The sequence below is a fragment of the Macrobrachium nipponense genome, chromosome 20, assembly GCF_015104395.2.
Source record: "Macrobrachium nipponense isolate FS-2020 chromosome 20, ASM1510439v2, whole genome shotgun sequence".
NCBI classification, from domain to species: Eukaryota; Metazoa; Arthropoda; class Malacostraca; order Decapoda; family Palaemonidae; genus Macrobrachium; species Macrobrachium nipponense.
Genome location: NC_061089.1, coordinates 38,134,634 through 38,157,003, shown reverse-complemented (window position 1 = coordinate 38,157,003; position 22,370 = coordinate 38,134,634). Strand labels below are relative to the sequence as shown.

Here is a 22,370-nt window from a genome sequence, read left to right as displayed (position 1 = left end):
TATTGCATTCACAACTTTCTGTAGTGTATATTTTTGTACACTAATTTTGTTACTTTTTCCTTCCAGAACCAACATTTTTCACACAACTCCAGGTTGTTACTACAAGTGTCCATCAAGGGATAACTACTACAAGTAGAGCACTTTTTGGATGGAAAAACCCTTCAGGAAAGTATACGTATCACATGTAACATGTAGTGTAACAAAGTATGACAGTAAGGTTTTTTACATACAGTAGTACATATTACATACGTACATAACTTTTTTTTACAGGAATTTCCAACCAAGTTTGATTATGTACATATGTAGTACATGTTATAAACCACTGTACGTATGGTTACTGTATGTAACTTACTAAACATACATAACATGACTTAACTTTGATACTTTTTTGGTACATTCCAGAAAACCAGGACCCCTCCATGATGCAGGCTATGGGGGCCACATAAACTTTGTCCAGGGTTACTACATAACATAGCACGACAACTGTAAACTATGTACTACTGTACTAAAGGTAAGGAATTATACATAGTACATATAGTAAACATACATTAGTGACCAAGATCTCTCACATGGATAAGTGATCAAGGTCCCTCATGGAATTACATACATACTGTACACTCCCTGACTGAACAAGGGGGTGTAGACCAATCATTTACAATATTAAACCACTGTATGGTGCATATTACTGTATAACTTACTATGCATAGAGTACTTACTGATTATCTTTTGTACATTCCAGAACCCCCTGAATGATGTAGGCTATGGGGCCACATAAGACTTTGTCCATCCAGGGTTACGATAATGTCAAATATAAACTAAGTAAGGAATTAATTAACATACATTAACTAAGTTTTATATGTTATATATGATATTAAACCACTGTATGGTGCATATTACTGTATGTAACTTACTATGGCATAGAGTACTTACTGCATACTACTTATTTTTTGTACTTCCAGAACCCCCCCTGAATGATGTAGGCTATGGGGCCACATAAGACTTTGTCCATCCAGGTTACGATGAATGTCAAATATAAACTAAAGGTAAGGAATTAATTAACATACATTAACTAAGTTTTATACATGTTATATATGTGATGTTAAATTAACCACTTGTATGGTGCCATATTACTGTATGTAACTTACTATGCATAGAGTACTTACTGACATACTAATTATTTTTTTGTAACATTCCAGTACCCCCTGAAATATGATAGGCTATGGGGCCACATAATGACTGTCCACATAAGACTTTGTCCTCCAGGGTTACATAGCAGGACAACTTTAAACTAAAAGTAAGGAATTAATTCACATACATTAACTTTTTTACTCTTGATATAACTCAAAGTAAGGAATTATAAACTAAAAGTAAGGAATTAATTACATACATTAATCTTTTACTCTTGATATCTATAATTTACATATTGTATTCAGGACTTTGTGTAGTATTTTGTACTAATTGTGTTATACTTTTACCTCCAGAGCTACCAGACTGGGATTTTAGTGTACTCCAGGATCTAACAAAGTGTGCAATGCATGTGTATACGTATAGTGGACAGTGTTTAGTGTAATAACCCTAAGGATTAAGTGTAGTGTACATTGTGCTTTTTAGTGTCACAAGAGTTTAATAAAGAATTATACCTTCAAGAACCATCCTTTGCCATTGGAATAACCACACTACACATCATGCAATCTACTTGCATGTCACACAGGTAAGGTCTCTAACTTTTTCTTAGTTTAAGGCATATTTTCCACAAGTGTCGTTCCGGCTTACGACGATTTTTCGGCTTACGACGCGCCTCAAGAACGGAACCCCAGTCGTAACCCGGGGACTGCCTGTATATGAAAATGTGAGCATTTTTATGTAGAATACAACAAAAAAATACTCATGATTGTAGCTTTTATCAGTTTTGAGATATTTTCATATAATAACGATAAGTGCCAAAATTTCAACATTCAGTCAACTTTGACTCTACCGAAATGGTCGAAAACGCAATTGTATGCTAAAAACTCTTATATTTTAGTAATATTCAATCATTTACTTCATTTTGCTCACAAATTGGAAGTCTCTAGCACAATATTTCGATTTATGGTGAATTTATGGAAAAACTTTTTCCTTACGTCCGCGTGGTACCTGCCGAAAAAAATCATACATGCGATTGTGGTAATGTTTGCACCATTTTTAAATTAGCCGTTACATAAAGTTTTATATATGGAAATGTGCACAATTTCATGCACAATACAACTAAAAACAACCCATGGTTCTAGCTTTTATCAGTTTTGAAATATTTTCATATAAAAAATGATGTGACAAATTTTCAACCTTTGGTCAACTTTGACTCTACCGAAATGGTCGAAAAACGCAATTGTAAGCTAAAACTCTTATATTCTAGTTATATTCAATCATTTACCTTCATTTTGCAACAAATTGGAAGTCTCTAGCACAATATTTCGATTTATGGTGAATTTATGAAAAAAATGTTATTGTTATAATACAATTAAGTTTGTTCATACTTACCTGGCAGATATATATATATGTAGCTGTATTCTCCGAAGTCCGACAGAATTTCAAAACTCGCGGCACACGCAGTGGCGGCCAGGTGTAGTACCCATTCCCGCCGCTGGGAGGCGGATATCAGGAACCATTCCCATTTTCTATTCATATTTTTATCAGTGCCACTGTCTCCTGAGGGGAGGTGGGGTGGGCACTTAATTATATATATCTGCCAGGTAAGTATGAACAAACTTAATTGTATTATAACAATAACATTTTGTTCATGAAACTTACCTGACAGATATATATATAGCTGAATCCCACCTTCGGATAATGGGAAGAGACAGAATAGGATTTGTAGGAAACTTAAATTAAGTAGATGATATACACCTTGGTTCCTCACCTGTTAGCAAGTAGACTCTGTGATTACTGTCACTTCAGCCTGCTTGTGCTTAATCAGAGTTGCCAGCCAGGTGGAGACCTGTAGTGCTGGTGCGCTCTGGATGCTCTGTCAACGGGACGTGACCCTCAATGTGACAAGAGCATAGAGCCATACAAATGAGGGCAACGAAGCAACTGACCACCACCTGACCAACTATCCAAGACCCCCTTGAACACTAAGCTAAGAGATGGGAGGTCTCCACCAAAGCCTCACCACAACCAAAAACACAACAACTAAAAAACTAACCTACCTAACTAAGATAGGGAGAGCTACCTTCAGCCCCAAGACTGTCTGCAGAAACGTATGGCCCAAGAGAACAACAGTCCTCGTATATCGTTCTCACATCTCTCAAGTAGTGTGAGGCGAATACTGAATTGCTCCTCCAAAACAGGTGGGCGTCAAGGATGTTCCTTGATCGACATGTTCCTTTTGGCAAGGCAAGCGAGGTTGCGACAGCTCTGACCTCGTGAGCTTTCACTCGCAAGAGGCTCAAATCGATCTGTTGGTAAGACGAATGAGCCTCTTTAATGACGTCCCTCAGAAAGAACGCCAAGGCATTCTTGGATAATGGTATATCGGGGCGTTTAACCGAACACCAAAGAGATTATCTGAGGGACCTCGTACTTCCTTAGTCTTGTGGACATAAACTTTAGAGCCCTGACAGGGCACAGGACTCTCTCAGGTTTCTTGGCCCACAAGGCTTGTCATACCCTTGATTTCAAAGCTCCTTGGCCAAGGGTTCGACAGGTTTTCATTCTTTGCTAAGAAAGTGGGACTCAAAGAGCAGACCACATTGTCACCTTTGAAGCCCACTCGCTTACAAATGGCTTGAATTTCGCTAACTCTCTTCGCCGTCGCCAGATCAGTTAGGAAAAAGATTCCTTCTTTCGTCAAGTTCCTAAGAGACGCTTCATGGAGAGGTTCGAAAGGACTCGACATTAACAGTCTAAGGACTAAATCCAAGTTCCAAGAAGGAGGCCTCGCCTGAGGTATCTTGGATGTCTCAAATGATCTATGGAGATCGTGAAGATCTCTGTTGTCAGACAGGTCTAGTCCTCTGTGTCGGAAGACTGCTGACAGCATACTCTTATATCCCTTGATGGTCGGGACAGCCAGCTTCTGCACATTTCTTAAAAATAGCAGGAAATCGGCTATCTGGCTCACAGAGGTAGTGGAAGGAGGAAATTCCCTCCTTTCTACACCATGCCCTGAAGGAAGCCCACTTCGACTGGTAAACAGCTCTCGAGGAAGTTCTCCTAGCACTTGGCGCATCGCCTTTGCAGCTGCTTTAGAAAAACCTCTCGCTCTGGCCAAACTTTTTTGATAGTCTGAACGCAGTCAGACCCAGAGCGGAGAGGTTTCGGTGATATCTTGCGAAGTGGGGCTGTCTGAGTAGATCTTTCCTCCAGGGCAACGTCCTCGGAAAGTCTATGATGAAGGACATTACCTCCGTGAACCATTCCTTCGCGGGCCACATCGGGGCGATCAGGGTCAACCTCGTCCCCTCCGATGCCGCGAACTTCCTTACTACTTCCCCCATGATCTTGATGGCGGGAAGGCATACAAGTCCAGGTTCGTCCTCCAGTCCCAGAGCAGAGCGTCTATCAGCGACTGCTCCCGGATCCAGCACAGGGGAGCAATAAAGAGGCAACCTCTTTGTTCTCGACGTCGCAAATAGGTCGACTAAACGGACACCCCCACAGTCTCCAGAGCTCTCGACAGACGTCCTGGTGCAACGTCCATTCCGTCGGCAGGATCTGATCCTGTCGGCTGAGAAGGTCTGCTCTGATGTTCTGGACTCCTGCGATAAATCTCGTCAGGATCCTTATCCGTCTCGCATCTGCCCACAGCAGAATCTCCCTCGCTAAATAAAAAAGAGGACGGGAGTGTGTACCTCCCTGCTTCTTAGGTACGCAAGGGCTGTGGTGTTGTCCGAGTTGACTTGGACTACTTTTCTCTGCAACCTTTTGTTGGAAGAACTGTAGCGCCAGAAAAACCGCCGCTAGTTTCCTTCACATTGATGTGCCAGAACACTGTTCCCCCTCCAGGTGCCTGACATCTTCCTCCCTCCCAGTGTTGCTCCCCATCCCAACACCGAGGCGTCGGAAACAACACTAGGTCTGGGCTCAGAAGCTTTAGGGACAACCCCTCTCGAAACTTCCGAGGATCTAACCACCATCTTAGATGGTTCTTCACCGATTTGGTGATGAAAAGGGTCGCATTCAGATCCTCTCTGACTCTCCATTCGTCTGCTAAGAAAAACTGGAGAGGTCTGAGGTGTAGTCTTCCCAGGGAAACAAACTTTTCCAGCGAGGAAATGGTCCCCAGCAGACTCATCCACTCCCTCGCTGAGCAAGCTTCCTTCCCCAGGAAGGCCGAAACTCTCTCTAAGCCTTGCAGCTGTCGTTCCTGGGACGGAAACGCTCGAAAAGCCACTGAATCCATCTGAATCCCCAGATACACCGATGGACTGTGTTGGGGTCAGATGCGAACTTTTCGAAGTTGACCAGAAGTCCCAGGGACTTCGCCAAGGCCAACGTGAAGTGAAGGTCCTTCAGACACCTTTCTTCTGACGATGCTCTGATCAGCCAATCGTCGAGATACAGGGACACACTTATTCCTGCAGAATGTAACCATCTCGCTACGTTTTTCATGAGCATGGTAAATACCATCGGAGCCCGTGCTTAAACGAAACAAAGAGCTCGGAATTGCCAAACTTTGTCCCTTAGCATAAACCTCAGAAACTTTCTTGAAAGAGGGTGGATAGGCACGTGAAAGTATGCGTCCTGTAGGTCCAAGGACACCATCCAGTCGCCGGTCTTAAGGCTCCTAGAACCGACTGAGGTGTTTCCATCTTGATTTTTTTCTTTTCTACGAAAAGATTCAGGCTGCTTACGTCCAAGACTGGATGCCACCCCGACGACTGCTTTGGTACCAGGAAAAGTCTGTTGTAAATATCCTGTTGACCCCAGGTCTAAGACCTGCTCCACCGCTCTTTTCTTGATCATTTTGATCTAAAAGATCTAAAGAACCTGATGTTTCTCCCCTTGATACGACGGGGAAAGATCTCTGGGAGTCGTAGAAAGAGGGAGGGAGGGTCCACAAAGGGGATCTTGTACCTTTTCCACTATCTTGAGGGACCACGCATCTGTATCTCTCTCTCTCACGCCCCCGCAAAGAACTTTAGCCTGGCTCCGACCGGCATCTGAAGGACTCTCTTCTCACTTAGAGGATTTAGGTTTGAAGGAACCTCTTCCTCTTGCAAGTCCTCTCCCTCGAGGAGCAGCTCTCGAGGGAGGAGCGCTACGAAAGGGTTTAACCTTCCTAGGAGGTCGTCCAAACGACGACGTGGTAGGGACTGCGGGACGTCTTGAAGACTGGGCCAAGAGGTCCTGGGTAGCCTTCTCTTGTAGGCTCACTGCCAGGTCCTTTACCATAGCCTGGGGGAAGAGATGGCTCGAAAGAGGTGGCAAAGAGAAGCCCTCCGCTTTCTGCGATGCAGAAACAGACCTCGCTGTAAAATTGCAGAAAAGCGCTCTCTTCTTGAGGAAAGCAGTGCCGAAATGAGACACTAACTCTTCCGAACCATCCCTGACGGCCTTGTCCATGCAAGACAACACATTGGACAGCTCCCCCAGACTCAAAGAATCAGGACTCCTAGATTGAAGATCCAGGACTCCTAGGCACCAGTCTAGGAAGTTAAAGACTTCCAGAGTCCTTAACAGACCTTTCATGTGATGGTCAATCTCCGTTGGTGTCCATGAAAATCTTAGCGTCGATAAAAGAGCTCTTCTGGGCGTCGACCAGACTAGCAAAGTCCCCTTGGGAAGACGACGGGATCTTAACTCCTACTTCACCTTTGGTCTCATACCAAATGCCGCCTCTCCCACTGAGTCTTGAAGGCGGAAGGGCGAAAGTCGACTTGCCCTGATCCTTCCGACGTTCCATCCAATCCTGCAACTTCTTGAACTCTCTCTTAGTGGACAAGGAAGTCTTCATCTCCACCACCTCCGGAACCTTGCACGACTTTGAAGACGAAAACTGAGAGGGTGGAGACTTGGGAGCTGCAGGCTGGAACTTCTCACCAAACGAAGAACGTAAAAGACGAACCAGCACATTGTAGTCGGAACCGACGAAACTGACGGCTGTTCTTCCTCAACTGAGTCCGCCGGACTACTAAGCTCTCCTTCCTCCCGAAGAGGCAAAGGAGATTGAACCTCTGGAGAGGGCGTGCGCCCAACGGGTCTAGCCTTCAACAAAGGCTTTCGAGGATGACTAATATCAGCCTCTTCAAAGCGACCGACCTTCTGTCGATCCTTAGAGCTCGAACCACGAAGAGCGTCCTGACGCGCTGCGCGTCAAGAGGAGGCTACTCTTAGTCGCTCTCGATAGCGTCCTTACGTTTTACGCTCAAGCGTCCAGCTTTCGCTTTCAAAGCGTCCTTCTGGGCGCTCGTCGAACAGCCTTCTCAACAGGCAAGCGTCAATGCAAAACATCCCGACGAGCGTCTTCAAAAGCGTCCTGCCGAACGTCTTCAAAAGCGTCCTCCAAGGCGTCCTGCCGAGCGTCCTCAAAGGCGTCCTGACGTGTGGGCAGAGACAGAGACGAACGAGGAGACGGAGAAGGAGACTGCCTCGTCCTCTTGACAGGCAGTCTAGCGTCCTTCCTTCGTTTAAGCTCAACTGCTGCTGGGCGAGTCTTCTGAGCCATTAAGGCCGACAATTGGTCTTGAAGCGACACAAGAATACTCTTCGTTGGTGAAGAACCGAGAGGAGGTGAAGGGCTGCGCCTGCGAGAAGACGAGGGGCGGGGGGACGTCTCCTTCCTTTCTCACAGGTACAGCAACCTGCCTCTCCGAGGCGCAAGAGAAGCGCTTCTCAGCGTCGTCCTCGACGACGTCCTACCTCTCTTCTGTGGAGGAAAACGCGTCATACGACGCAGGCGAAGACCGCAATGAGAGCGGAGAGAGGGGACGTAAAGTGTCCTCCCTAGGAAAAGTCCTTTTGTTTCAACCGGTCGCGAGTCTCTTCCGAGCGCTCCACCCCTTGCGCGGGGAGGGAGGGCGCCTCGGAGACGAAAAACAGTCCTTAAGGATGCGAGCCTGAGCACGCTCCTTGGCAGCCTGGGAAGTAGCAACAGGTCCTGCCGAAGGGAGACGCAGATCTGGTGGGGAGCCCCCGTAAACCCTCTTGCGGCTTTCGACATGCCCACTCCCTGAGTTCTGGAGTCCGACAGAGGTCTAGACCTAGAGGCACTATGGGGCCGATCTGACGCCCCCTTCCACAACACTAGGGGCACGATCACACACTTTACTCGAGCCGTTTTCAAGGGCCAACACTTTGGACTCTAGAGTGCGTAAAGACTCTAGAAATCGAAGAAAGGGCATTACCTTCTCCAGACACAGAACTAGGCCCCTCAGGCAACAACACAGGATAGGTAGAAGCAAATTCTACTGGGGTTAAAAATAGGAGAAATGTTTACTTCCTTACCTTCGTAGACCGCTCTTGGAGGAAGACCTCCTGATCTATCGCGCTCCAACTTAACGCCGTAGGATTCATACACCTTCCATTCATCCTCAGTCAACTTTTGCATTCAATGCAACGATCAACCAGCAAACTATCATGCCCCTACACCCCATACATACTGTGTGGGGGTCTACCGATGATTTCGGTAGCCTCACCTTGCAATCACTTCTCACACACACTCTGAAGCTCACTGAACTTGATCCCGACATCACGTCATAGAAAAGCCAATCCAAAATCCAAAAACAGTCCACTATCGCGTATGCCAATCCAACAATCCAGTCAAAACCAAAAGTCAATCCAGATACTTATAACGAGTCAAATCCAAAAATCCTGGGCGGAGGTCTGTAAACAGGTGTTTTACCGACCGGCGACAGAAAAAAATATGAATAGAAAATGGGAATGGTTCCTGATATCCGCCTCCCAGCGCGGGAATGGGTACTACCACCTGGCCGCCCACTGCGTGTGCCGCGAGTTTTGAATTCTGTCGACTTCGGGAGAATACAGCTATATATATATCTGTCAGGTAATTTCATGAACAAATAAATTTTCTTTTTCCCTTTACGGCCGAGCGGTAACTCCTCCGAAACAAAAAATCATATGTGCGATTGTGGTAAAGTTTTGCACCATTTTGTTAAATTAGGCCTGTACAATAAAGTTTTTTAATCATGAAATGTGGTTGCAATTTTCATGTAGAATACAACAAAAAATAATTGGAAGGTTGGTAGCTTTTTGCCTCATTTTCGAAATATTTGCATATAAATCACGATAAGTAAAAAAAAAAACCACGTTGCGGTCAACTTTGACTCTCCGAAATGGTGGAAAAATGATATTGTTTAGTATACAATCGTTTTGTACATACTTACCCGGCAGATATATACTTAGCTTAGTCTCTGACGTCCGACAGAATTCAAAAACTCGCGGCACACGCGACAGGTAGGTCAGGTGACCAGCCCACTCCCGCCGCTGGGTGCGGGAATAGGAACCATTCCCGTTTTCTAACCAGAATTTTTCTCTTCCACCTGTCTCCTGAGGGGAGGCTGGGCGGGGCCATTAATCATATATATCTGCCGGGTAAGTATGTACAAAACTTTATTGTATACTAACAATATCATTTTTGTACATGCAACTTCCCCGGCAGATATATACTTAGCTGATTGACACCCTTGGTGGAGGGCAAGAGACAGTTACATACTAATTATTTATGAATAAAAAAAAAAAACAGGGAAACAACATACGTTGTAGGTATATAAACAAAACAACCTTGGTTCCTACCTGATATGGAAGAAGACTTCATTGATACTGTCTATGAGTCTGCTTGCCATCAGAGTTTCAGAGAGGATAGAACCTGTGACTGATAACCCTTTCGGATCATGCCAATGGGGGCTTACCCCGCTTACATGGCAGAGCCTTTTCTTGGATCGTACCAATGGGGCTGACCCACTTACATGGCAGAACCTTGACCTGTATCATACCAACGGGGGCTAACCCTCTTACATGATAGACTTTAGGTATTTAAGACACTACAAGAGCATAACGACCAATCCCGATCACCTGACCACACTAACATGTTTAGCACTACGATTTGAAAGGGGTCAACTCCTGCACCCTCTTTCAATCGACCAATAAAACGCACAAAACACCATTAAAAAAAAAAAACCCTAACCTAATAAACAAAATAAAAAGGATTGGGTTCAGCTCCCTGTCCCAGCAACGAATCCGCAGATACGTACGCTCCTAGAGTAAAGCACTTGTCGTACGTCACTTGAATGTCTCTCAAGTACTGGGATGCAAAGACCGATTGCCATCTCCAAAAGGTTTTGACTCCACTAGAGTCTGTATCGACAAGTTCTTGTGGAATGCCAAAGAGGTAGCGACTGCTCTTACCTCGTGAGCTTTAACTCTAAGGAGGTCCAGTTGTTCTTCTTTACACGCTAAATGGCTTTCCTTGATTACATTCTCTGATGAAGCAACGCCTGCGCATTTTTTAGAGATCTGGTCCTTGAACCAGGGATCTCTAACTGAGCACCATAAACTCTCCTTACTCCCCTTTAGTTCGTTCTTCCTTTCTAAGTAGAACTTAAGGCTTCTAACTGGGCAAAGAGCCCTTTCTCGCTCTGTACCTACTAGAGACGAAAGTCCTTTTACCTCGAAGGTTCGAGGCCAAGGTTTCGAAGGGTTTTCATTCTTTTGCCAAAAACATCGGTTTGAAGGAACGAACGCCGAGTCGTTCCTGAAGCCAACATTATGTTTCTAAGGCTTGTAGTTCGCTTACTCTTTTTCGCTGAAGCTAGCGCGACCAAGAATAAAGACTTCCTTGTTCAGATCTCTGAACGTAGCCTTACAGGGAGGTTCGAATTTGGAGTCATTAAGTACTTTAGGACCACATCTAAGTTCCAACTAGGTGCTCTAATCCCTCTGTTTCTTTGACGTCTCGAAGGATTTTATCAGATCCTGCAAATCTTTGTCTTCCCCAATGTTAAGGCCTCTACGCCTGAAGACTGAAGATAGCATACTTTTATAGCCCTTAATTGTAGAGACTACTAGATTACATTTCTCCTTCAAGTAAACGGAGAAATCAGCTATATCTGGTTCACAGAGGTAACTGGAAGAGGATATCTTCTGAGCCCTACACCATCTGCGAAACACATCCCACTTCGACTGGTAGACTCGAATAGTAGATGGTCTTCTAGCTCTTGCGATCGCTTTCGCAACTTCTCGAGAAAAGCCTCTCGTTTCTGACAAGTCCTTCGATAGTCCTGAAGGCAGTCAGAGCGAGAGCGGGCAGGTTTTTGTGATACCTGCTCGAAGTGGTGTTCCAAGAGAATCGCTCCTGTTTGGGAGAGATCTCGGAAAGTCTACTATCCATCAGTACCTCTGTGTACCAGTTTTTTGCGCCGGCCAGAACGGGGCTATGAGGGTCAGTTTGGCTCCCTCTGCTGCTGCAAACTTCCTTACTAACTTCCGATAAGATTTTGAATGGAGGAAAAGCATACCCGTCTATTCCGGACCAATCGAGGAGAAGGGCGTCCACTGAAATCGCCCTGGGGTCGGCGATCGGAGGCAGTAACTTTCCACCTGTTGTTCCAATGGGTGGCAAAAAGATCTATATTTGATCTCCCCCAGAGGTTCCATAGTCTGTTGCATACCTCCTGATGCAACGTCCATTCTGTAGGCAGTACTTGGTCTCTCCTGCTCAGAAGGTCGGCTCTTACATTTTTGTCCCCTTGAATGAATCTCGTCTGGAGAGTGATTCTTCTCTCTTCTGCCCAAAGCAGCAGTTCTCTTGCTTTCTTGTAAAGGGAGAACGAGTGCGTCCCTCCCTTGCTTCTTGATGTAAGCTAGGGCTGTTGTTGTCCGAATTGATCTGCAGGACTGAATCTGAGATCTGAGCCTCGAAGTGTATGAGAGCAGGTGAATCGCTGTTAATTCCTTCATATTGATGTGCCAGGACACCTGTTCTCCCCTCCAGGTGCCTGACACTTCTCTCGTCCCTAGAGTGCTCCCCACCCGCATCTGAGGGCGTCGGAATACAACACTAGCCGGGGAGGGTTCGGAACGTGAAGGATACTCCTTTCGTTGATCCTGCACGGATTCCATCCACCAACGCAGGTCCTCCTTTATTTCCTTCGTGATCTGGAAGGAATCGGACAGATTTTGGGATTTCTGATCCCAATGTTCTCTTAGATAGAACTGTAACGGCCTTAGGTTGAAGCCTTCCTAGAGAAATGAACTGTTCCAACGAGGAAAGGGTCCCCAGAAGACTCATCCATTCCCTCGCGGAACATTGTTCTTTCTCTAGGAAGGTTGCTACTTTTTCCAAGCAGCGGTTCTGTCTTTCCTGTGATGGAAACACATGAAAACCCCGAGAATCCATCCGAATCCCCAGATAAACAATGTTCTGCTGGGAATCATCTGGGATTTCTCGAGGTTTACCAACAGTCCCAAGGACTGTGTTAACTCCAGTGTCAGCTTTAAGTCCTCCAGACATCTGACTCGCGACTGTGCTCGTATCAGCCAGTCGTCTAGATACAAGGATATTCGAATCCTTCGAGATGAAGCCAGTGAGCCCACATTTTTCATTAGTCCCGTGAATACTTGGGGGGCTGTTGATAGTCCGAAGCATAGGGCCCGAAATTGAAATACTCTTCCTTGAGCCATAAATCTGAGGTATTTCCTGGAAGAACGGGTGTATTGGCACGTGGAAATAAGCATCCTGCAGGTCCAGGGATACCATCCAGTCCCCCTGGACGCAGGGCTGCTAACACCGAGGCTGTCGTCTCCATTGTGAAACTTCCTCTTTGCTACGAACACGTTCAGGGCGCTCACGTCCAGAACTGGCCTCCAACCTCCTGAGCTTTTCAGAACCAAGAACAGGCGATTGTAAAACCCCTGGGAAGAGAGATCTTTTACTTCCTCTATGGCTTCCTTGTCAAAGCATCTGCTCCACGAGATGTAGAAGGGCTTGTTTCTTGACAGAATCCTTGTAGTTTGCTGTTAACTCCTTGGAGTTGTAGTTAAGGGAGGTTTTTCCCTGAAGGGGATTAAATATCCTTTCTTTAGGATGGATAGGGACCAGGCATCGGCACCTTTCTGTGCCCAAGGTTTGTAAAAGTTTAGAAGCCTGGCACCCCCCACTTTTGTCCTGGAGGACCACAGTCTCACTGGGTCTTGACGAACGGCCTTCGAGAAGACCTTCCTCTCTTCTCCGGTCGTCTACTCTAAGAGAAGATCTTGGTGCAGACCTTCCCTGAAAGGGCTGCTGGAAGGGAACTTTCTCCTTCTTTGCAAACTGAACAGCAGGTTTTAGCCTTTTAGCTGACTGGGCCCAGCAGGTCCTGTGTGGCCTTTTCTGATAAAGTCTTTGATATATCCCTCACTATTTCCTGAGGAAAAAGGTGACTAGAGAGGGGCGCGTATAAAAAGGGAGGATCTCGCAGAGGTGAAACAGATTTCGTTAAGAAGGAGCTAAACATGCCTCTTCTTCAATATACAGGACCCAAAAAGGGATGCCACTTCATTGGAGCCATCCATAACCTCCTTGTCTAGGCAGGTTAATACACTGCCCAAACTCTTCCATGGTAACGAAGTCTGGTTCTTGAGACTTCTTGGCTAAAGCTCCCAAAGCCCAGTCCATAAAGTTAAAGACTTCGAGAGTCTTGAAGAGGCCCTTGATGAGATGATCAACCTCACACATTCCCCAAGAGGCTTTTGCTGAGTGCAGAGAGCGTCGTCTTGACGCATCTACAAGAGCGGAAAAGTCCGCATCAGAGGACGAAGGGAGTCCCAGGCCCATTGGCTCCTTGGTGTCATACCACATACCTGGTTTCCCCCCCGTCAGCTTAGAGGACAAGAAATATACCGTCTTCCCCGCTTCCTTCTTAGATCTGAGCCACTCTCGAGACTCTTCAGAGACTTTCTCATAGAAATAGTAGGGGTCATCCTAACAAAGGAGGAGGACTTCGACATTTTCGTACTGGATAATAAAGATCCCGGAGAAGGGAGGATCCGACTGGCGTAGCGAGTCTCCAAACACCTGCAACAAAAGAGAAGCAAGTCTCTTATAGTCCGAAACTCCTGCATCTTTGGATATCTCTTCATCCGAAACTTCTTCCAAAAGCGATGCAGAGAAGAGGGCTTTGCCTTTTCAGGAGACCGATCCGTAGAAAGAAGCCTTTTTCTTTCGTCCTTGTTTCTATCCTCCTTCCTGCACGAGTCCTGGAGCTTCCCTATACTCGGGCTTCTGCTCTGCTCCTTGCGTCTGCTAGGAGAGGCGCTTTGCGTCCTGAAATCAGACGCCTGTGAGGCGAAGAGCGCCTGCTAGGAGAAAGGAGAACATCCTGTTCCTGGCGCCAAGAAGGAGGAGGCTGCTTGCGTTCCTGGTGAGCGCGCCTGGGCCAAGAAGGCGAAGCGCTTGCGTCCTGGTGAGGCTGCCTGGTCCAAGAAGGAGAGGCATTGTGTCCTGATGAGGACGCCTGGAAGGCGAAATGCGCCTACGAGGATGAAGGAGAACCCTTTGTTCCCGTCGTCCAGGAGAGGAGACGTTTGCGTCCTGTGACTGCGTCTAGCAAGCGAATAGCCCTCCTTTTTCCCTTTGCGTCCATCCGGAGAGGCGCTAGATTCTCTCCTATCCCTCCTGGGAGGCGAAGAAAACTTGTCCAAATCTCGGCGCCTATTCGGCGAAACTCTTGCGTCCTTAGAAGGTATTTAGAAGATCCTACGGGACTCCTGATTCCTGGGTATTCCCAGAGGTGGGAGAGGGTTGTTCCTTCGGGAAATGTCTAGAGGACGAACGAACGCTCCTTCCTTCTTGCGGAGCTCTGAATAGAGAGGGGCTCTCTTCTCTCCCGGAGCTCTTAGCCGCAACGAATTCTCTCACGAGAAAATCCGCGAAACAGGCTCCTGATACTTGCCATGAGAGGCGAAATCGTCTCTAGCAAAACTCCTGGGAGAACTCTTGCTCGTAGGGAGTTTTCCGATTCCTGTCATATGCGACTGAAGAAGGTCTCGCTGGGACGAAAACCTTTCAGGCGAGGAGCGTCTGCTAACGCCAGGGCGCCTACTCTCTGAGGCTCTCCTAACAGAACTCTTGATGGGAAGAGAAACGTCTTTCTTCCTAGAAGAGCCTTCAGAAAGAACTCCACTAAGGCAGACAACTGCTGTTGGAGTCCTACCAAGACTTCCTTCGTCTTGTGTGAGAAGTCTTCCGGAGAAGAGACAGGAGATCTCGTAGCTCTCTTCTTACGAGCAGGCGAATACTCCGGAAAAGGCTCAGAACTGGAATGCAACGCTTCGCTTGCTGGCGTTTTTCCAGGATCTCTTAAGAGGACGCGACTTAGAGGAAGAACTCCATCCTCTTCTTGGAGACGAAGAGTCTGAGTCCGAAAAGCACTTCCTGAGGACGCTTTTGCAGTAGCTGTCCTTGGCAGCCTGGGAAGCGGCTACAGGATCTGCCGAAGGGACGCCTGACGTTGGGAATACTCTACATCCCCCTTGCGGCTTTCGACATTCCTCCTCCTTGGTCATGGGAGTCTGAAAGAGGTCTAGGCCTAGGAGCAATGCGAAGTCGGTCAGACGCCCCCTCCCACTTCACTGGGGACACTGCACAAATCACTGCACACATCACTGCGCTTACCTGTCTCCTTCATTGCTTGCAGTTGCGATTTTCAAGCCGATTATTGAGGCTCTCATTGCAGCCATTTCCGTAGACGCATCTACAGGTTCGCTGTTGGGGGAAGGGGCTGAAACCAAACTATGAGCAGGTGAATTACCAGAAAAGTTAGGAGCTACTTCTGTTCAATAGAGCAGGATCTACTTGAGCTTCTGATGGAAGCCCTCCTAACTCTATCTTTCTCAAGTTTCCTTACATAAGAAGCCAGGTCTTCCATCCACTTCCGTTAACTCTCACATTCCAGACAGGTGTTAGTTGCAGAACAATCATTCCCCCTACATTTTTTACAGACCGTGTGAGGATCCACCGATGCTTTCGGTAGCCTCACCTTACATTCCTCTTTCGCACACACCCTAAATACAGGTGCCACGTCAGACATTTTAAAGAGAATCCAAACCAAAATCCAAAAAACGGTCCACGATAAGCGTATGCCAAAACCAAAGATCAAAGTACATCACCAAAGGTCAAATAGATAATCCTCGGCCAACGAGAAATAAAAGAATTCCAATGCAGGAGTACCAACAACGATGTTGTTGCTACCGGCGACAGAAAAATTCTGGTTAGAAAACGGGAATGGTTTCCTATTCCCGCCACCCAGCGGCGGGAGTGGGCTGGTCACCTGACCTACTGTCGCGTGTGCTGCGAGTTTTGAATTCTGTCGGGACGTCAGAGACTATAGCTAAGTATATATCTGCCGGGGAAGTTGCATGTACAAAAACACAATTGTAAGCTAAAACTCTTACAGTTTAGTAATATTCAGTCATTTATCTTCATCTTGAAACAAATTCAAAGTCTCTAGCACAATACTTAGATTTATGGTGAATTTAGAAAAAAAACTTTCCTTCCCTCCGCGCGCGGATTCTCCACCACAAATCTCCGAACTGCGTACGTCGCATTCTCGGAATATTTGCTCCGGATTTTATATATGAGAATGTACGCAATTTCATGTAGAATAAAACGAAAAATATTTGAAGGTTGTAGCTTTTCTAATTTCCAAAATAATTGCATATATATATATAAAAAAATTTGACATTCGGTCAACTTTAACTCGTCAGATATGGTAGAAAACTGAAATTGTAAGCTAATACTCTTACAGTATAGTAATATTCAATCATTTGTCTTCATTTTGAAAGAAATTGGAAGTCTCTACTTTAACCGTTTTGCGCATAGCGAGATTTGAATACAATTATATATGATATTTTGTTTTTGCGCTATCATATATCGCATTATTTATATATGATAATGATAATTTTTTTCATTTCTGATGGTTGCATACTAAACTTCAGGCAATGACAAAGGAGAGCCAAAAATGAACTCTTAATCTTGAAAACTAAGTGCGCTGTGATTTTTTGAAAAAAAATATTTTTTCCCGCTTCTGCGCTCACTCCGAGACCGCCTCGGCACACGGAAGACGACTTTTAATATACCCCTTCGGCGTTTAAGGGTTAATCATTGGCCGAGCTATGGAAGAGGTGTTGGTGGTTGTGAAGAAATATATAATCGTACAAAATTCCCATGAAGAAGGGACATTCTTTGTCATAAAAGAGCACAAGAGCTCTCTCTTTTTCAGGATACCTAAGGTGTGCTAACATCATCTGGCATTCCCAAGCAGTCACCTATCCAAGTACTGACCACACCCAACGTTGCTTAGCTTTGCTGATTGGACAAGCAGCGGTGCTTTCAACGTGGTATGGTCGTTGGCTAGAGCGATGCTAACTCTAAAGATCCATCCTTAATCCTTACCCACATATGAAAGGGTGTTTAGCCAATTAGTTGCTATGTCTGCAGTATTAGGGAATATTGTTGATTTTCCAGGTCAATATAACCACAAGCAACTCAAAAACCTCAAAAACCCTGAAGAGGTTTCTTAAGAAGATGATCAATCTCCTTAAAGGAAACATCACTTTGACAACATTGAAAACCAACCTGTGTAATGGGTCTATTAGACCATAAGTCAAATACCTCTACCACTGAAGATGAGAAGGGGGAGAGCTACATGAAGAATTCCCCTGTTCTCTTTTCTCAGCTAGCCAACTATATATCCAATTTGCCGAGAGCCTTCCTTGCTGAAGGATAAAGTATTATTTTCAGTAGTCTGTCGTCTGCAGACTCATCCGTCATGAAAAAACACTGAAGCTGCAGCAGCAGGGGCTGCAGGAGTGAGGGAACCTGGGAAGTTATGCAGCAGGTCTTCAATAAAGCCCCATAAGCAATCTCAGGTGAGCCTGATCCAAAACATCATCCTCTTTCGACAGCAAGCAACAGCACGAACTCCTAGTGTCCCATTTTAGAAGAGGGGCCTTTCTTGAGCAGACTCAAAATGCCAGATAACTGACGCTTTATTGGTAATAATGAATAATCCATGAAAGACCAAGGAATAGTTGGTGACAGTCGCTTGGCATCTGACGCTGAGCACGTTTCATAGTGCGAAGGGAAAGTCCGTTCACGTGAACACTCTTGACTGTAGAAGAGGGCTCATATACTGGCGAGTACTGAAAAACTAGAGCCTCAGGCGTCCCTCGGCATTCAGGGTTAGTAGCAGCTCAGCTGCTCATGGGCGCTCTGGTCCGCCACTGGTGCTCTGGCATCATTGGGTGTTCTGGCGCCATCGGCATCTCTTCCCCTCCCCCAAGAAGAGGAACATGTTGCAGAAGAACACCCTGGCTCTAGCATAGGTCATTCCAGAGAAAAAATGTGCCAGGGAATCCCAAAAACTACATAAAGGTTTCCTGACACTTACCTATTACACAGCAATTGGGGGAGAGCAGACCATGTCAGAAACCAGCCTCTTCAAAGGTCACAATTTGTCACTAGAGCGCCACTGGCACCTATTCTCAGTCTGCACTTCTTTTTGGATGCTTTTTCAATGGCTATCTTTCATCATAACCCAGAATACTACAACAGGTAAGACTGAGGGGGATGATTGTCCATGGAAGTCCAAACTGACCTCCCTATGGAGTCCGGCATGACAGCTGCCAGATGTAGGAGTATGCCAGTGACTTTGCCTAGGAGCGTTGGCAGGAAGAAACAGTCGCCTCCTCCACTGACACTTCACTAATCTCTGGATACCTTTCCTTATGGCCATCCATCCATCTGTCATTGCAACAGGTCAGACTGAGGGGACAAATGTCTGTGAGCAGTCCCCCACCGACCTCCCTATGGCCTTCGATCTGACTCCCCAGATGCAGGGGAATACGCCAGTGATCATTGCTAGAAGTGTCAGCGAGATGAACAGCCACCTCCTCCACTGCACTAACAACACATATTCTATTCCTTATCCGTAAGGATATGCACTGAACTTTCTACATACTATTTTCAATTCGAGGCTGGCAATGGGGTTGGGACTGGAAGCGGGTAAGCTGGGTAAAGGAGCTGGTTGATTAATTAGAGGACTGGGAAAACAGGTGACAAAGGAGGGGTAGACATAGAAAAATTAGATCATCTACAGAAGATTCTCAGAATTATCAAAAGTCTTAATTCTACAGCCTTGGTCTCAGCTCTAGAGGCTGCCTTATGCCTTCTAACTCTGTCTAATTTGGATAAGTGGGATAATGAGACCAAAAATCTTCCACTTCTCCATGTCTAATTTGGCTCTGCACCATCGTTGCAAGTGTTGTCAACTGAACATTCCTGTTCTCTACATTCAATGCACAAGGCGTGTGAATCACACTTTTCTTTTGTCAGGCTGGTATTGTAGCCTTTGCTACAATACCTTACACTAATACCACTAGTGTCAGACATATTGAAAAAAAAGAGTAATCGTCTTGAAAGTCAAATTCAGCAATTTGTTGTAATAATTAGTCTCTAACAGAGAATAGAACTAAATAAGAACAGAGAATAGAACTAAATAAGAAAAACAACAAAGCCTTAGGCTACCAAGTACTTCACCAAATCAATCCAAAAGAAAAGTCGATGAAAATCAAATCCAAGCTGACCGCTCACAACTGAACTCCAGTTGAGACCTGGGAGAAAAGAACTAACTTCTTGTTGGAATTGTTCCTCTCTTACCCAGAAAGTGGGCGGGGTAAATACCTATACCTTCACCTACACTAGCACTGCAGCAATTTTCAAATTTTTTAATCTGCCAGCGAGTGAAACTGTAAGCAATGTAATTACTTGGTAAGTTACATAGTATATATAAAATTCTAAATTTCCAAGACCATAGTTTCTGATGATCTTAATTGCTGACCATACTACAGACAGTCCAACTATTAAAACTGAACTACTGTCGTGTAAGGGGAACTATATCTTCTTTCATTAGGGACTACTGTGGCAAATCCTACACCAGATGAATAACTGGACCATCAGTACAAACTGCACAATGTGGTACTTAGTCCACTATATCCATGGTGTATTGCATATGATTTTAAGGGTTATATGCAAGCTTTCATCATACAAAGGTCATCAACTTCATTTAAGTATTCACCTTGCTTGGTCACAACAGCTTTCTTCAATTTTGTTGATGAGAGGCATGCTGTCCAATCTCAACAACCATGTTCAAAGACTGATCAAAACTATATTCAAAATTGTACAGGGACTGACATCTAAAAAATTTTCCCAAACAGTGTAAGGAAGGAAAGAAAGTAGTGGGTAAACAATAAGTAAAAGATAAGAAAGCCTAGCTAATTTAGTATACATATATCAAATGCTTGTGAACGAGTCATAAGTAAGTTCTAGATAGCTGCTCTCTGAAACCCTCCCCCTACCAGCAAGTGCTTGAAGCCTAGGTAACTATGGTCTTTAAAATACAGAGGTGTTACCTGCTACTCACATTAAGCTATGGCTCACTCAAAGTAAAAATGCCAACACTTACCTTGGAAAATTATTGCATTGTATTCAGTCTTTTGACATAGCAGTTAACAACTTACACTAGGTAAAATGAAAAATTCACTTGTAAATAAAGATGTAAATTAAAGCTAAAAAAATTGAATGCTAGAAAAAAAATTAGATCACAAAATTTTTATAACAGAGCATGAAGAATTCAATATACGACTAAGTATGGAGTGTTTAATATTGAAATTTGTCTGTTATGATTTCACGAGTCTTCCCTCATTGTTTACTACAGTTCTCCTATGGGCTATTTATGAACCTCTCTCTAATACTATGTAACAAAACTAAAGGCTTTTATGGTTACTGCTAATAACTTTTTAATTCAAATAATTTTCAGGATGTATCAGCAAAGAAACAATCAATTATACAAACCATACTGACTAAATGTATCTAAAAAGTGATGGGGCAGAAGATAAATTAAAAAAAATCTATAAGCACCAGGCAAAAGCAAATAACACAACCAAAGTAGTACATATTGCACTTACCTTGTTGGATGAGGAAGAGCAGCAACCCATTCATCTACAGTGATAGGAGACTTTGGTGTAGGTGGTCGATGAGGATGAGCCCCCAGGTGGGCAGCAAGGTTGGATGATGAAGGCTGCTGAGTATACAGATCTTCCTGGGTCTGAGCAAGTGCCTCTGACAAGCTATCATTTGATTTGTTTACACTACCAGTTTTCAAGCATTATGGCAGGTGGAGAGATGACAAATCATATCAGCAGTATTAACAGCACCTGTTACAACAATTTTTGGACCACCAGTAGAGGCTGATACTACAGCCTCCTCCTTGCACAAGCTATATGCACCTTCATTGTGTAACTGGTTACTTTCAGCATTATCATATACTATTTCCATTTCCTCCTCTTGCACTTTCCCTTGAATTCTGCAGAAATCAACAATGTCTTCAGTATCTGGGAATTCTTGACTTACATCATCTTTTTTCTTTTCTGCAACAGCACCATCTTCAATATCAGGTACTTCCCTTTCACCATGGGAATCTTCTTGCTCTACTCCAGAATCTTGCTCACTTAGAGTAACTTCTTTGGTAATTCCTCTGTCTATTTTTATGTGATCTACCCTTTCAGGAAGGTGATCTTGCTCTCCAATAGCTTGGATTTCATGGACATTCTCATCACAAAACTTTGAGCTTATGGACTTTGATTCTGAAACTTCCCTACTGGCCTTTTCACTCTGGATATCACTTCGTAAGGCATCTTCATGACTAACTTTATGACTGACTGCACCTGCTTCCCCTTTGCTTATGACTGCGCCTTCTTCCCCTTTACTTACACTTTCTTTTTTGGGTGAACCACTTATTAACCTACTATCAGACTCCTGAGCCCCATCAAACTTTTTCCTTAAAAGAGTTTCACTCTCAATCCCCTTTGCTACTTGACATCATGGCTGTCAATGTTATCACACTCCTCTAAGTCAGAAACCTTTTTATCACTCTTCAAGTCATCATGGGATGAATTTCACTCGTCAAATGTCTATCCAAAGGTGTCACATCATGAGTATTGTTCTTTTCTAAGGCACTGGTAACAGCAGTATCATCAATCTTAATGTTACTATTATCACAAAGCTTGCTATCACTACTATAATCACTATCTACTCCTGTATTTTCACAATATCAGTTCCTAACATACCCTCACAGAGTCTCCGTGTACTAACAATACTAGATTGCACCTTCTTGGATGGAGACATATCACTCTTTACCACAACTGAGTCTATTTCTCCTTCACTAGCGCCTACTGCTACGATGAGACTAGGACGTTTTGCGAGAGGTTCACCTTCTATATCTTCACTTTCCGAGGTTTCTCTTGATATTTTCTCACCTGGCCGCCTCCTTGTATGAGAAGGAGTTAGCTCTTCATCCTCTGAAGCATCTTCAAACTCTTGTGCCTTGTCTTCA

General features: G+C 44.8%; 1 protein-coding gene and 1 pseudogene across 2 annotated transcripts in view; both read right to left on the bottom strand.

Annotated features, from left to right (window-relative positions):
- Window positions 1-21,111, bottom strand: part of LOC135224975 (uncharacterized) — a 334,014-nt gene extending 312,903 nt beyond the window's left edge. For both annotated transcript variants that reach the window (XM_064264281.1, XM_064264285.1), the window contains exon 1: window positions 20,944-21,111. The gene's annotated coding sequence lies outside the window, so the exon portion shown is untranslated. The remainder of the gene's footprint in view (window positions 1-20,943) is intronic.
- Window positions 17,212-17,330, bottom strand: LOC135195585 (5S ribosomal RNA; annotated as a pseudogene).
- Window positions 21,112-22,370: the final 1,259 nt, after the last annotated feature.